This window comes from Oncorhynchus mykiss, chromosome 13 (assembly GCF_057628025.1).
Source record: "Oncorhynchus mykiss isolate SJ-2025 chromosome 13, ASM5762802v1, whole genome shotgun sequence".
Taxonomy (NCBI): Eukaryota; Metazoa; Chordata; class Actinopteri; order Salmoniformes; family Salmonidae; genus Oncorhynchus; species Oncorhynchus mykiss.
The window spans coordinates 21147624-21162278 of NC_143034.1; the positions used below are offsets into that span (position 1 = coordinate 21147624).

At 45.3% G+C, this 14655-nt stretch overlaps 1 long non-coding RNA gene across 1 annotated transcript in view; it reads left to right on the plus strand.

Moving 5' to 3' along the window:
• Positions 1-14180, plus strand: part of LOC149978765 (uncharacterized) — a 42383-nt gene extending 28203 nt beyond the window's left edge. Inside the window, exon 2 of the long non-coding RNA XR_016485732.1 lies at positions 12285-14180. This is a non-coding gene — a long non-coding RNA (uncharacterized LOC149978765). The remainder of the gene's footprint in view (positions 1-12284) is intronic.
• The last annotated feature ends 475 nt before the right edge of the window (positions 14181-14655 follow it).

Sequence of the window (14655 nt, forward strand, 5' to 3'; positions counted from 1 at the left end):
TTTTTCTATTGTATTATTGACTGTATGTTTGTTTATTCCATGTGTAACTGTATGTTGTTGTATGTGTCGCGCTGCTTGGCTTTATCTTGGCGAGGTCGCAGTTGTAAATGAGAACTCGTTCTCAACTAGCCTACCTGGTTAAATAAAGGTGAAATAAATAAATTCAATAAAAAACAGTTCTGCATAATTCTATGTCAATCCCAATCAGTGTTTTGGGACTGCGGAGATCACCAGGTCACTGGGAGTCTCAGCCATCATCCAAACTACTAGTTGTAGTATTTTGTTTGGGATATTTAACCCCCCCCAGTAGAAAGGGGTTATTTTTGTTTTCCTGTGACTGATGGTCCGGGTTGTTTACGGAAGCGCAATTATACGAGCAACTGAGCGGCCATATTAGTCCCCAATGGCCTCTCAATAACAACCCTATGGAAGTCAACGGGGGGCTAACTAGCGAGCTAGCTGTTAACTGTGTTAGTGTTCAACAACACAGGAGACCCATGGCTCCAAGTCTGACAGGTTTTCCATGTTAGAGAGCAGGAATGAAAAGAGACAGAGGCATTTTTAGTTGAGGGAGAACTTGGAAAATGAGGCGATGTCGGATTTCACGAGCTTTCTAGTGAGCCTCTGACATTCTCATTTAGTTCCCATTGGGATGTGTCATTAGGGACCTTTCCCCTCCCCTTCCAGTTTAGGTATGCACAGCTCTGCCAATAGAAATGTGGACTGAAGAGGAGAAGAGAAGAGAGAAATAGAGAGAGAGAGAGAGAGAGACACAGACAGACAGACAGACAGACAGACAGACAGACAGACAGACAGACAGACAGACAGACAGACAGAGCGACAAAGAAAAAAAGAGAGACAGCTGGAAAGACAGTGAAAAGACAAAAGGTAGCTGGAAAATGAAAACGCTCACTCTCCATGGTAACCTATGCGTGCGTTGTGCCATTTCCTTTTCAATGATAATACATTTGTTTGATTGCACCTTGACTCACATTGGTTGAGTGCCCTCCACTTCTTTCCATTATCAATAGGCTATTTCTTTACAGACATTGTAGTAAACTATAGTCTAATAATATTTAATTTAATTTACTTGGAAAGAGAGGATTCTCCTCCCACCTTTATTTAGCTAGGCAAGTCAGTTAAGAACAAATTCTTATTTGCAATGATGGCCTACCAAAAGGCAAAAGGCCCCCTGCGGAGACTGGGATTAAATAAAAAAAAGCTCCCTTTATTTATCCTACGGTTCTGACTTGGTGTACAGGGAGAATACTGTAAGAACGGCCCATGTTCTGAATTCTGTCGCTGTACATTTCAAAAGTCAGCCATATCAGCTATGTTCTTTGTGGGGAAATGTTTTTTTTTTATTTAGCTCACAACCGCTGTCATTTAAAAAGTAAAATCACTGGGGAACAGTAGCGGAGTGTGGGTAAAATGACTGGGGAACAGTTGCAGTGTGTGGGTAAATCACTGGGGAACAGTAGCGGGGTGTGGGTAAATCACTGGGGAACAGTAGCAGTGCATGGGTAAATCACTTGGGAACAGTAGTAGGGTGTGGGTAAAATCACTGAGGAACAGTAGTAGGGTGTGGGTAAAATCACTGGGGAACAGTAGTAGGGTGTGGGTAAAATCACTGGGGAACAGTAGTAGGGTGTGGGTAAAATCACTGAGGAACAGTAGTAGGGTGTGGGTAAAATCACTGGGGAACAGTAGCAGTGCATGGGTAAATCACTTGGGAACAGTAGTAGGGTGTGGGTAAAATCACTGAGGAACAGTAGTAGGGTGTGGGTAAAATCACTGGGGAACAGTAGTAGGGTGTGGGTAAAATCACTGGGGAACAGTAGTAGGGTGTGGGTAAAATCACTGAGGAACAGTAGTAGGGTGTGGGTAAAATCACTGGGGAACAGTAGTAGGGTGTGGGTAAAATCACTGGGGAACAGTAGTAGGGTGTGGGTAAAATCACTGAGGAACAGTAGTAGGGTGTGGGTAAAATCACTGGGGAACAGTAGCAGGGTGTGGGTAAAATCACTGGGGAACAGTAGTAGGGTGTGGGTAAAATCACTGAGGAACAGTAGTAGGGTGTGGGTAAAATCACTGGGGAACAGTAGTAGGGTGTGGGTAAAATCACTGGGGAACAGTAGTAGGGTGTGGGTAAAATCACTGGGGAACAGTAGTAGGGTGTGGGTAAAATCACTGGGGAACAGTAGCAGGGTGTGGGTAAAATCACTGGGGAACAGTAGTAGGGTGTGGGTAAAATCACTGGGGAACAGTAGCAGGGTGTGGGTAAAATCACTGGGGAACAGTAGTAGGGTGTGGGTAAAATCACTGGGGAACAGTAGTAGGGTGTGGGTAAAATCACTGGGGAACAGTAGTAGGGTGTGGGTAAAATCACTGGGGAACAGTAGTAGGGTGTGGGTAAAATCACTGGGGAACAGTAGTAGGGTGTGGGTAAAATCACTGGGGAACAGTAGTAGGGTGTGGGTAAAATCACTGGGGAACAGTAGTAGGGTGTGGGTAAAATCACTGGGGAACAGTAGTGGTGTGTGGATAAAATCACTGGGGAATCCAGGGGGAAAAAGCGTGTTAATGGCGTTGTTGCTCTATAACCTGTTAGTGTAAAAACATGTTGACTCACCTACTTGTAGAGAAATGCCAAAACTATCCTCTTCTTCATGTTTCTTAATTAAATGGTATTTTTTGTTGTCCTAGCATACCTGGCTAAACTGCTTGCTATCCTTTCATGGGCAATGATGCGCCAGGCCAGCTAGTTAACATTAACCTACTAGCTACATGTTGAACTTCCATCCTCTCAGGCCAGGGGCACAATGTTTGAATTTATGGTTGGATCAGACACGCAATTATAATCATTGGCCAGTACAGAGAATGAAGTTAAACCACAAGTACAAACCCTTATCTCCGTTCGTGGCTAATTTAGGAGAGGGTTGATTTTAGCTAGCTAGCCACCAGAGGACAAAGACACAAGAGATGCAACAAATTCAACAAATGTTCAATGACGTTTGGCTTCTGATAAATGTGATTGGTGTGAAGCCAAATCCAAACAGGTGTCACAACCGAAGTTGGTCCCTCTCCTTGTTCAGGCGGCGTTCGGCGGTCGACGTCACCGGCTTTCTAGTCACCACCGATCCATGTTTCATTTCCGTTTTGTTTTGTCTTCATTGTACACACCTGGTTTCCATTCCATAATCATGTTCCTTATTTAACCCTCTGGCTTCCCCTTTTGTTTTGTGCGTGATTGTTTTTGTCAAGGTGCTCCGTGTACGTGTTCTGGATTGTTCATGTTTATCCTTGTTGGATTATTGTTGATATTGAGTAAATATCGTGGCTTTACTCATACATGTGTCCTGTGCCTGACTCCACTTTTTTCCATTCACCTGGAACAATGACAACAGGCTTTGTTTTGGTATGCCAGGACCATTTCCAGCTGAGCTCACTCAGTTTAGGTCAACACTGATTGGCTATTATAGGAACAAATATATAAAGGGAGGCCAAATGCTCGCTGGCTTCCCTTGCATTCAATGCTACGGGCGGCAACAATGTCATACTCTTCTTGTCCACAGGATCAGATAGACACATAGGCTACTGAGACACAGGGGGCGCTGTTTCCTTCGCTCCGATGCTTTCTCCAGTGAGATACATTTAGCCTCTTGCGAATTGAAGGACGTTTATGAGACACAGAGAGACGAAAGATACATTATTTTGTTTCTTGGTAAATGTTTTGGGAAGCCTGGCTTCCCTTGGCATCCACTAATACACGTCTATCCGCTTCATTAGGGAGCAGGCATAGGGTCTTACCTTCATCATGATACTGATAGAAAATAATAGCAATCTTAAAAAACGTGACTCTCCTTCATATTCACAACCTCCGTGGGCTTTTGGAGTAGCGATCTGGCAAAAAAATAATAGGCCTAAACTTGATTTAGGCTACATTGTGGCATGCTAAATGGTTCTGATTGGTCATAGATGATCAAGCAAATAGATGAGCCATATCACCTCCACTTATTTGCCCAGACAGAAACCATTTAACCAAATAGCTTACACAGATGAAGATTAAGTGAAACAAAATGACATTGATTGACTATCAGAGAAGTCAGGGAAGTCAGGTCCTGAGGCCTCGGCTACTAAGTGACTGTGAGTAAAGCAATCCAATTACTAAACTACATAACATGGCAAAATTTTCGAATAAATGAGCCAACTAGACAAGATGATCAGGAACTAACATTTTCCCGGCCTAATTGTAGCCTAACCAATATCCAAACGGAGATTCACTGAAAACAAAAATCGGACATTTTTTGATTTGACAAGACTCGTCCCCAAGCTTGTCTCAAAGCAGCACCATGGCGAAGTCCCCGATCAAAATGGAGCTGAAATGATCATCTAGTTGACCACACGCAGGTCCTATTGCATCAAAAGGGTTGTATGACTTTGGGAGTTTCAGTCAGCAACAATTTGATACAATTGCATTAGCCTACTTTATTCCAATATTTTCGTCACAGAGTAATTCATTCTTTGTGGATCCATCCAGTTGTGGTTTAGAAAACAGTGCATGCTCAGTGGTGGGCTATGCTAAGAGACGGACGGAGTGACTTCCCTCGCAACGTTTAGAACTGCCAGGAGGACCATCAAGAGTTAAACAGGGAAGTGTGTGCAAAGTCCCCTCAGCATTATAGCTACGTGTCATATCAGTTGTAGGCAGAACTTTACCGACATGTTTAGGCACTAGGCTACTAGGTCGTTTGGCGGAAATAAAAGTGTTGGCTTTACTACAGGCAATACCTTTCACATATCATGAAACGGTGGTGGTAAAGTTGGCTGGAAAATGTCCGTATGAAAGGGACAGCCTATAATGGATCCATGGATGAGCCAGGAATACTTCAGTATGCAGAGACAGATCCTTCTCTAATTCATGAGTGTTTAGACTGGAGAGAGAAGAGAGCCCTCAATAACCCCTCACTGGCTACTCCTGAACCCCTCTTTCTCTCTTCCCTTCCGCTGTTTCCACACTGACTGCATGTGTGTCTTGTTTCCGCAGTGTCTTTGTGTCAGGAGTAGAGAAGAGATGTGTACACTCACACATCTGTGCTAATGTTTAGTGGAAACCGTAAGGTCCTGATTCCATGTTGGATTGAGATAATTGCTCTTGGTTTGACCCTGGGAAACCAACTAGCATTATGCATCATATCTTCTACTAGCCCTATAGTGTATAATAGCATAACATGGAAACCAGCTAGCATTATGCATCAGCTGCAGCCTATCTTCAACTAGCCCTATAGTGTTTAATAGCATAACATGGAAACCAGCTAGCATTATGCATCAGATGCAACCTATCTTCAACTAGCCCTATAGTGTATAATAGCATAACATGGAAACCAGCTAGCATTATGCATCAGCTGCAGCCTATCTTCAACTAGCCCTATAGTGTATAATAGCATAGAATGTATCTTGCACGAGGATTAGCAGCACAGGTCACTCATTGTGACAGCATAACATGTTGACATTCCAAATCAGAAACACTGTACAGCTGTACACTAAGGGTGTGTGCCCCAAAAACACCCTATTCACTATGTAGTGCACTACTTTTGATCAAGGCCCATCGGATAATATATCTGGGATAGGGTGTCATTTCAGATGCAGACTAACAGTTCCACTCATAGTGCTTCCTTTGAAAACAAGTCATCCACACAGGATTGCCCGTCGTACATCGATTTTACGCTCTCGCCACTCTACATCTGAGCTGTCGTCGAGAGTGCTTATTAATAAATCAACACTGAGCCTATGAACTCTGCAGGGTAACATGTTTGGTATGTGCTCAGTATGGAGGAGCCCCAGCTTGAGAGCAGCAGGGTCTCAGTTCATTAGTTATAGGAGAGGAAAGGGGGAATTGACAAGAAGATGAGCTGTGCTGGCTGCTGCATCACACATCACCATATATAACCTTTAGTAGCTACAGGTAACACACACACCTTCCTGTCTCTGTGTGTGTGTGTGTGTGTGTGTGTGTGTGTGTGTGTGTGTGTGTGTGTGTGTGTGTGTGTGTGTGTGTGTGTGTGTGTGTGTGTGTGTGTGCGTGTGCGTGTGTGCGTGCGCTCATGCGTGTGTGTGTGAGAGAGAGAGTTAGAAAACAAGGGCTATAGAGTGAAAGAAAGAAAGAGCGAGGTCGAGAGAGAAAGCAAGGAAGAGAAAGAGAGAGTGAGAGAGAAAGAGAGAGGTGGGGTGAGAGACAGACAGACAGATAGACAGAGAGAGAGACAAAGAAAAAAAGAGAGACAAAGAGATCGAAAGACAGAGAAAGAGAGAGTGAAAGAGAAGTAGGGAGATTGTATGGAGAGTGTATGGAAGAGAGAGTGTGTGGGAGAGAGAGGTAGGGAGAGAGTGTATGGAAGAGAGAGTGTGTGGAAGAGAGAGGTAGGGAGAGAGTGTATGGAAGAGAGAGTGTGTGGGAGAGAGAAGTAGGGAGAGAGTGTGTGGGATCAGCAGCTGGAGGGCTCTTTCTTTCTCGAGGGGGCCTCTGTTTATTTACTGTACTACACTTCCACTCCTCTTTTTCCTCTCTCCTTCTCCCGCTCTGTTTCATTCCCCCTCTTTCTCATCCTCTAACTCTCCCACTCCCTCTCTCTGTCATCCTCCCACTCACGTCTTCCTCCCATATATTTTAAATGGTTTCACCCACTCTCCACTTTTACCCTACTCTCCAACTCCGGGACTTCCCTTTCCCACTCCCCCTCTCTCCATTTATCTTTTCCGACTCATTATCCCCCTTTCCCAAATGGTCACTCTCCCCTCTTCTACAGTATGTGTTCTTCTGCCCCTCTCCCATTCCCAAACCTTTTCCCATATGCTCCTATATGCTATGTATGATTACCAGAAGAACTAAGAAGAAGAACATCCATTGTTCATCGGTTATGGTTCCCTGTGGCCATTTTTATATACAGTATAAACCATCACACAGCAGCATGCCAGTCAAGTGCAGCGAGTCGGCCTAGATTACATCTAAACTCCATGTTAGTTTCTGTCCCCATGACTCAGTTGTATTTCTTGGTAAAGGTTCAACTTCTCTGTAATTGATCTGGTTTGTTGGTGCACTATGATGAACCGTCATGTTTCCGTGTGTGTGCCAATGTTTCCACAGGAAATGGCCCCGGTCTTAACAGGGTGAGCAGGTTTAGGCTCTGATATGTATTCTGCTCTAGAACAGCCTGAGACACACACACCACACACCCATGGACGTACGGGGGCAGAGGCGCAGGCTTAATTTACCAACAAACCACATGTTCTCAGGGACACCACAGCAGCTCATCAGCAGTATCTTTCAGTCTGTCAACTTTGCCCTCTTACTGTCCTAAAGCTCAACTCCTGACTGAGAAGTTGTTTTTGATCCCTCCCTCCCTCCCTCCCTCCCTCCCTCCCTCCCTCCCTCCCTCCCTCCCTCCCTCCCTCCCTCCCTCCCTCCCTCCGTCATTGGAAATGACTCTTCGTGTAAAGTGCAGGAGAGTGATATAATATGCCCTATGTATAATTGAACTAATAACAGGTTGGAACGAGATCCCACAGTCACTGGGTCCTGCAGGAATGGAGTTAAAGAACCTGGTATAGAGGGACTAGCTCCAGATGCTTTGGTTTGTGAGTGTGTGTTTGTGTGTGTGTGTGTGTGTGTGTGTAAGTGTGTGTAATTACATGTGTGTGTATGTGTGCAAATGCATGTGCGTGTGTGCGCATGCGTGTGCATGCATGTGTGTGTGTGTGCCTGCCTCAGCATGAATGCCTGCTGCAAGGCAAACCATGTAGGATACAGGCTCCGGAGAATAAAGTTGTGTGTTTTGCGACACAGGAGAAGAATGAGAATGATCCCTAGCAACACAGCTAGCTCTGTGAAAGGATACTCTATTTGTATCATCTTGTGCTTATTTGGCTGTTTCCAATCACTGTGGCTCTTTCTAGAGAATCCTCAGGAGTACTGGAACTTCCAGAGCTATCTGGATGATAGTAGAGCTTCTCTCTCATTTAGACATTATCTCTATTTTCAGTTTCTAAGACAAACATCTGCTCAGTGGTAGGTATAGTTAGGTCATTTTAATGACTACAAATAATGGATTATTTCTAAGAAAAGAAGCTGAATTCGGAGATAGGCGATGGTAATGGTTTGGTCATATTTATTGAAGACAAAAACAATGTTTTGTTCTCGGAAAAGAAGCTGAGTTCGAGGCTGACGATTAGTTCATTTTAATGAAAGGAAAAACAAGGTCCATGTTTGTGCCTGTTGGACGTAAGCAGCTGGTACAGGTTTTGTTCAGTGTTCAGAGTGAAGGAAAGTATGTCGTGAAGTAGGTTGTTAGCTGTGGACTGACTGCTGTGTTAAGTCCAGAGTCCTTGTCATAAGAGGGTGTGTGTGTGCTCGCGCGTGCATGCATGAAAGCCCAGGAGGTTGGTGGAACCTTCATTGGGGAGAACGGGCTCGTGGTAATGACTGGAGCGCAATAGGTGGAATGGTATCAAACACATCAAACGCATGGTTTCCATGTGGTTGATGCCATTCCATTGACTCCGTTCCAGACATTATTATGACCCGTCCTCCCCTCAGCAGCCTCCACTGGTATAAAGCTTGGTGGATTCTGACTGTGTATGGTAAAGCACACTCTCCAGGCCCAAAATAATGCCTAATGAACCACACCCTCTAACCACTAACCACACTCTGTACTCTGGCTCTCTGTCTGGGGTAGAAACTTCAAACTGCTGGAGTCCATACATGTTGGCTTCCTTTGTTTTTATTCTAATAAATATATTTCCTTCATGTTTCTGGACAACACTATGCCCAGCATGTGTTCTGGCAGGGTTTACTCCCTCCAGTAAACGCCCTGCCCTGAAGAAAAAGGCAGAAAGACTGGCCACCATCTCAGCGACGCCTGCCTGCACTCCCCAACCCCAAACCCACAAAGAATGGGAACGGAGAATAGCGGGAAAGAGAGGGGGATGGAGGCAGGGTACGGGGGAGATGAGAGAGGGATTGAGGGAGGGTTTATGAAAACCATGGATGAAGGCAATCTTTAATAAGGGGGAAATGTGAGTTTCTGTGGTTACTGGTAACGGCACCAGTTGTCTAGGAGGAATATTGTGAGATGTTGAACGAAACAGTTTGTTTACCCAGAGGAGTGAACGAGTCCATAGTCGTCGCCCCCCCCCCCCCACACACACACACACGCATTCAGAGCCGGTCAGCTCTCATGGCTACACTCAATTATAATGGTCTCCATAGACTGACAACATTCTAAACAATCTACAGACCATGCCTCAGATTGATTATGGCCTGTATTGTATTCTCAAAGCATATTAGCCACGTAGCCTCTTAACCTTATATTAACCTTAACCCATGTCTCTTCTCTACAAGTACTCTGTGGGGGGAAGAATGTGGGGAATTTTCCCTTAATGTGCTTACATACCTCAGAAGTCCTTCATTAGTGGCAGGATGTGACATCACTGAAAAAACATGTGTGGGTTGGTTGTCCATCTACTGTCCTTAATCTACACTCTGCCTGGACTAACATCTACACTCTGCCTGGACTAACTAACATCTACACTCTGCCTGGACTAACTAACATCTACACTCTACCTGGACTAACATCTACACTCTGCCTGACTAACATCTACACTCTGCCTGGACTAACTAATATCTACACTCTGCCTGGACTAACTAACATCTACACTCTGCCTGGACAAACATCTACACTCTACCTAGACAAACATCTACACTCTGCCTGGACTAACTAACATCTACACTCTGCCTGGACTAACATCTACACTCTGCCTGGACTAACTAATATCTACACTCTGCCTGACATAATGTGTGTAAGTGACTAGAGGAGTGATGGATTACTTAAAGATGCACTCTAGTGATTGTGTTACTTTATCACACAGATACAGTAAAGGTTTAAAACAAATCTTCATGGAGTAGGCCATTCGAGGATGCGGTCTGATGGTGCCCTCTGATGTCATCGTCCTCCCCCCCTTGCTTGTGGAAACAATAGAGGAACCCCCCCCCCTCCCACTGGTGCCATGTCAGAGGATACCTCGACCACCTATTGAGATGGACATCTAGTGAAGTAAATCAGATGATAAATGATCTGAAAGTGAGACTGGAGTAGGACTTTAAGTATGGTTCATGTAAACTAGTTGAAGCTCCACAGACACCCCTGTGTTACTCCCTTTCCTATGTTTAGTGTTAGTCATGGTCAGGGACACTGTCGTAATTTCACGTTCACACTCCCTGAACGTTGTCTACAAAATGTCTTGGAGGGAAAGTTCCAGCTCAACACAAAATGTTCTATATAAGTAATTTGGTTTGGATCAGGGTGCTCTCTCTACTGCAGGCTTCATGTTCAGCTCTCCAGTGGTAAACATTCACTTACATAAAGAATGTTCTCCCTCACTGATTGTGCATTTGTTGTCTGGTTGTGTTTTTACTGTAAGCTTACTGCTAGCTGCCTGGGACTGAGGGGCCGTCTCCAGTGGCGTTTCACTGTGTTTACTCTAGGTCTGAGGGGACTGAGGGGCCGTTTCCAGTGGCGTTTCACTGTGTTTACTCTAGGTCTGAGGGGGCTGAGGGGCCGTCTCCAGTGGCGTTTCACTGTGTTTACTCTAGGTCTGAGGGGACTGAGGGGCCGTCTCCAGTGGCGTTTCACTGTGTTTACTCTAGGTCTGAGGGGACTGAGGGGCCGTCTCCAGTGGCGTTTCACTGTGTTTACTCTAGGTCTGAGGGGACTGAGGGGCCGTTTCCAGTGGCGTTTCACTGTGTTTACTCTAGGTCTGAGGGGACTGAGGGGCCGTCTCCAGTGGCGTTTCACTGTGTTTACTCTAGGTCTGAGGGGACTGAGGGGCCGTCTCCAGTGGCGTTTCACTGTGTTTACTCTAGGTCTGAGGGGACTGAGGGGCCGTCTCCAGTGGCGTTTCACTGTGTTTACTCTAGGTCTGAGGGGACTGAGGGGCCGTCTCCAGTGGCGTTTCACTGTGTTTACTCTAGGTCTGAGGGGACTGAGGGGCCGTCTCCAGTGGCGTTTCACTGTGTTTACTCTAGGTCTGAGGGGACTGAGGGGCCGTCTCCAGTGGCGTTTCACTGTGTTTACTCTAGGTCTGAGGGGACTGAGGAACAGTATGTTTGTCTAACCAGATAAAAGGTGGAGACAGCATGGTGAGATTGAGAGATGGCAGAGACAAGGAGAAAGCAGAGCGAGAGCAGTAGTGCTGTACCTGTAAACATGATTACATGTACTATTATTTATACTAATTAAATGAACTGGTTTTCATGATCGTCATTGCATTGTAATGTATTTGCTGACATGCTGGACCACTATACTGCTTTGGCAATATCTACAAATTGTATTTCATGCCAATAAATCAATCTGAGAGAGAGAGAGAGAGAGAGAGAGAGAGAGAGAGAGAGAGAGAGAGAGAGAGAGAGAGAGAGAGAGAGAGAGAGAGAGAGAGAGAGAGAGAGAGAGAGAGAGAGAGAGAGAGAGAGAGAGAGAGAGAGAGAGAGAGAGAGAGAGAGAGAGAGAGAGAGAGAGAGAGAGAGAGAGAGAGAGAGAGAGAGAGAGAGAGAGAGAGAGAGAGAATAAATATATGGTAAACGTATGATACTACACTATAGTACATGAGCAATTCATTACTGCATTTAAATTAAAAGTGAATAAAATCAAATCCCATTTTAATCTTCACTAAATGTGCACATATGTTATAATGTGCTCAACATATTTGGGTATTATATGTTGTACAATCATCAACCGCGTAGTCTATAATGTGGTAAAAAAGCAATTAAGAGTCCACAGGATAATTGTTCTTTCACGTCATCAGATATTTAACTCAAATTGAGACCGCTTAGGGTAGCAGAGAGATGCAGAATAAGCACAGCCACAGAAGCCAACACCACAAGAGAACACAACCGACAGTAACTCTGTGCAGATGAGGAGGAGGAGACGGGGCTTTAGTAGCCACCACATTGCCTGACACAGGAACTTCTAGATGCAGTTGGCTCAGTGTCTCTAGGCTGACTAAGCTTACTGAGGAGAAGCCTCCCTGGGAGAACACAATCCAGTGGTCCCATTTGGATGCATGTGATCTAAGCATTATGTGGTTAGACTAGAGTACTGCTTCTACGGTTCAGGGAAAGCTGAGGGTCTTGGCCGACTAGGCATACTGAGGAAAAACATTGGAGAATTCACATGAACTACATGCAAACCGTGATCACTGTCTTGCTGACATTATTTTGTTCTACTTCTCAGGTCTCCCTAACTGACTCCCACAGAGGCAGATATGTAGAGACTGTGATGGAACCTGGAGCGGCTGATAAGGGCTGCTGTGGAGGAGGACGGGCGCGTATGCTGGGGGGCCACACACACACACACACACACACACACACCACCACCTCATCAAGCGAGTTCCCCACCACCAGTCCAGAACACCCAGATTGAATGAGAACCCTATTGCTCTCAATGGACAGATCTTTCTTGAAGATAACCCACTGAGGGACGATGTTCACAGTGGAGATGGTATCTGAACCTCCATGTTGGATCTCCAGGCCTGGGCTGCACTCCAAATGGTACCCTATTGCCTACATAGTGTACTACTTTTGACCAGGGCCCATAGGGTTCTGGTCAAAAGTAGTGCACTATGTAAGGAATAGGTTACCATTTGGGATGTAACCCCGGACTCTTTGATGGGCACAGGTCCATTATTCAGGAGAGAGGGAGGGGAGAAAGACTCAGTTACCATAGTTGGAAGCCTGACTGTTCCTTAGCAGTGATCTATGCTCTGGCCCTTACATGGGGGTTTCCACCATCACACAGTGTTTGTTTTCAACTGCTGAACGTAGCCTTTAAGATACATATGGGAGTTGTGTTGTAATAGAACGTTAAAGTCAGTATATCTTCAATGCCTCCTAGTTTGTGGTACTGTGTGACTCATTACAGAGGCCTGTAGATTTGGATCAGGTTTTAGAATGTAGCCAACTGTCAGTTTAAAATGTACCATTCCATCCTTGTTATTGTAAGGGTCCAGCGGTTGGAAACGGAACTGCTATTTAAACCGGGTACGTTTCCTAACACCCATTCACTCGGCTCCCTCGGCGTCCCTCGGCTCCCTCGGCGTCCCTCGGCTCCCTCGGCGTCCCTCGGTGTCCCTCGGCGTCCCTCGGCGTCCCTCGGCGTCCCTCGTCGTCCCTCGGCTCCCTCGGCGTCCCTCGTCGTGAGTGTTCATCTAACACTCATATCCTCATATTGTACTGCAGGAGAACTAGAGACCCAAACCGAGCCCTAACCTTTCATTTACTATGAGCAATGGGAAAAATGTATGTCAACAGAATGTTTTGTAAAACGCAACCCAGAAATGCTGCTGTGGTTTTCACTTTTCAGAGACATCTGGTGGTTGTCTTTCATATTGTTTTGGACAGTGATTCCACTGGGCAAAGACGTCATAGCAACCCTCCAATTCGGATCGATTTTTTTCTGATTTGATTGAGAACTAAGAAACTAAATCAATGAAAATCCCTGTGTTGATGTATATTGAACTGGACAGAAATGGCTAACAATGAAAGACCACAACACCAAGGTTTCTCTCTCACATGGACATTTTCCACTCTGAGATGTTTAGGAGCAGTGGAAGACAGGAGGTCAAGAGGTCATCAAAATACTCCGTAAAAACACAACTGAAATGGCAGAGTGCCAAACTCCCGGGAACGTGATCTGGATCCAATTCCTGGTCCAATAAGCTGGACCCGGAATAGGAGCCAATATTCCGCTAAGCTCTTCCCATTCCCAAACCCCTCCGGAATACTTCATAACATTCCAAGATTCTTTCCAACATCCTTCAACAGTGTGCAGGTGTGCTATTAGTGTGATACTACAACAAACACATGTCAGTGGAAAGAATGTAGCCTAATGCCTGTTCACTTACTTAGTTCTGATCCTATAGGGTATGATGTTAGTCTGCCTTAAGCATAGTAAATGAGACATTGAAGTCTTTCTTCGAAGGGGGAATTCCAAACTGTGGCGGAGATCATTGTATATCTGTTCCACTGGAATGTGTGGAGATTCTTTCCCTTCAGCTACACCAGATAAGAGATCAAAACGCTCAGCTCCAAGTCTGTGGGTTACCATTTCATTAAAAACCGCAACCCCAAATGTTTTTTGGTGGATTCATTTTCGCACATTCATTGTCTTGGCAGAGAATCTAGATTCAAAGCCCAAATGCTGGGAAAAGCGATTAAATACACAGTCATCTATCTGTCTGGTGTCGCTGGTGGGTGTGTTTCAATGTTTGGTTGTTTATGCCTGGTTTTGCAGTGTGTATATGCTGTGGAGTTCCCTCAGTCATACCGTAGTAGACAGGTGGGTAGGGACTAGAGGAGGTAAGCGTGCCAGCAAGGCAATGTACAGGACCCTGTGTGTGTGTATGTGTGTGTGTGTGTGTGTTTGTGTGTCACTGTCTGTCTATGTATGTGAGTAAGCCCTCTTGCACTGTCTGTCTGGTTTATATTGATTGTCACACAGAGCGGTAGTTCAGTCGGAAGTGTCTTTGCCCCACATCAACCCTCTGGGCTGTCTGGATCTCCCTTTAATGAGGAGGGAGATGATTGAGTGATCTATCATTAGCAAG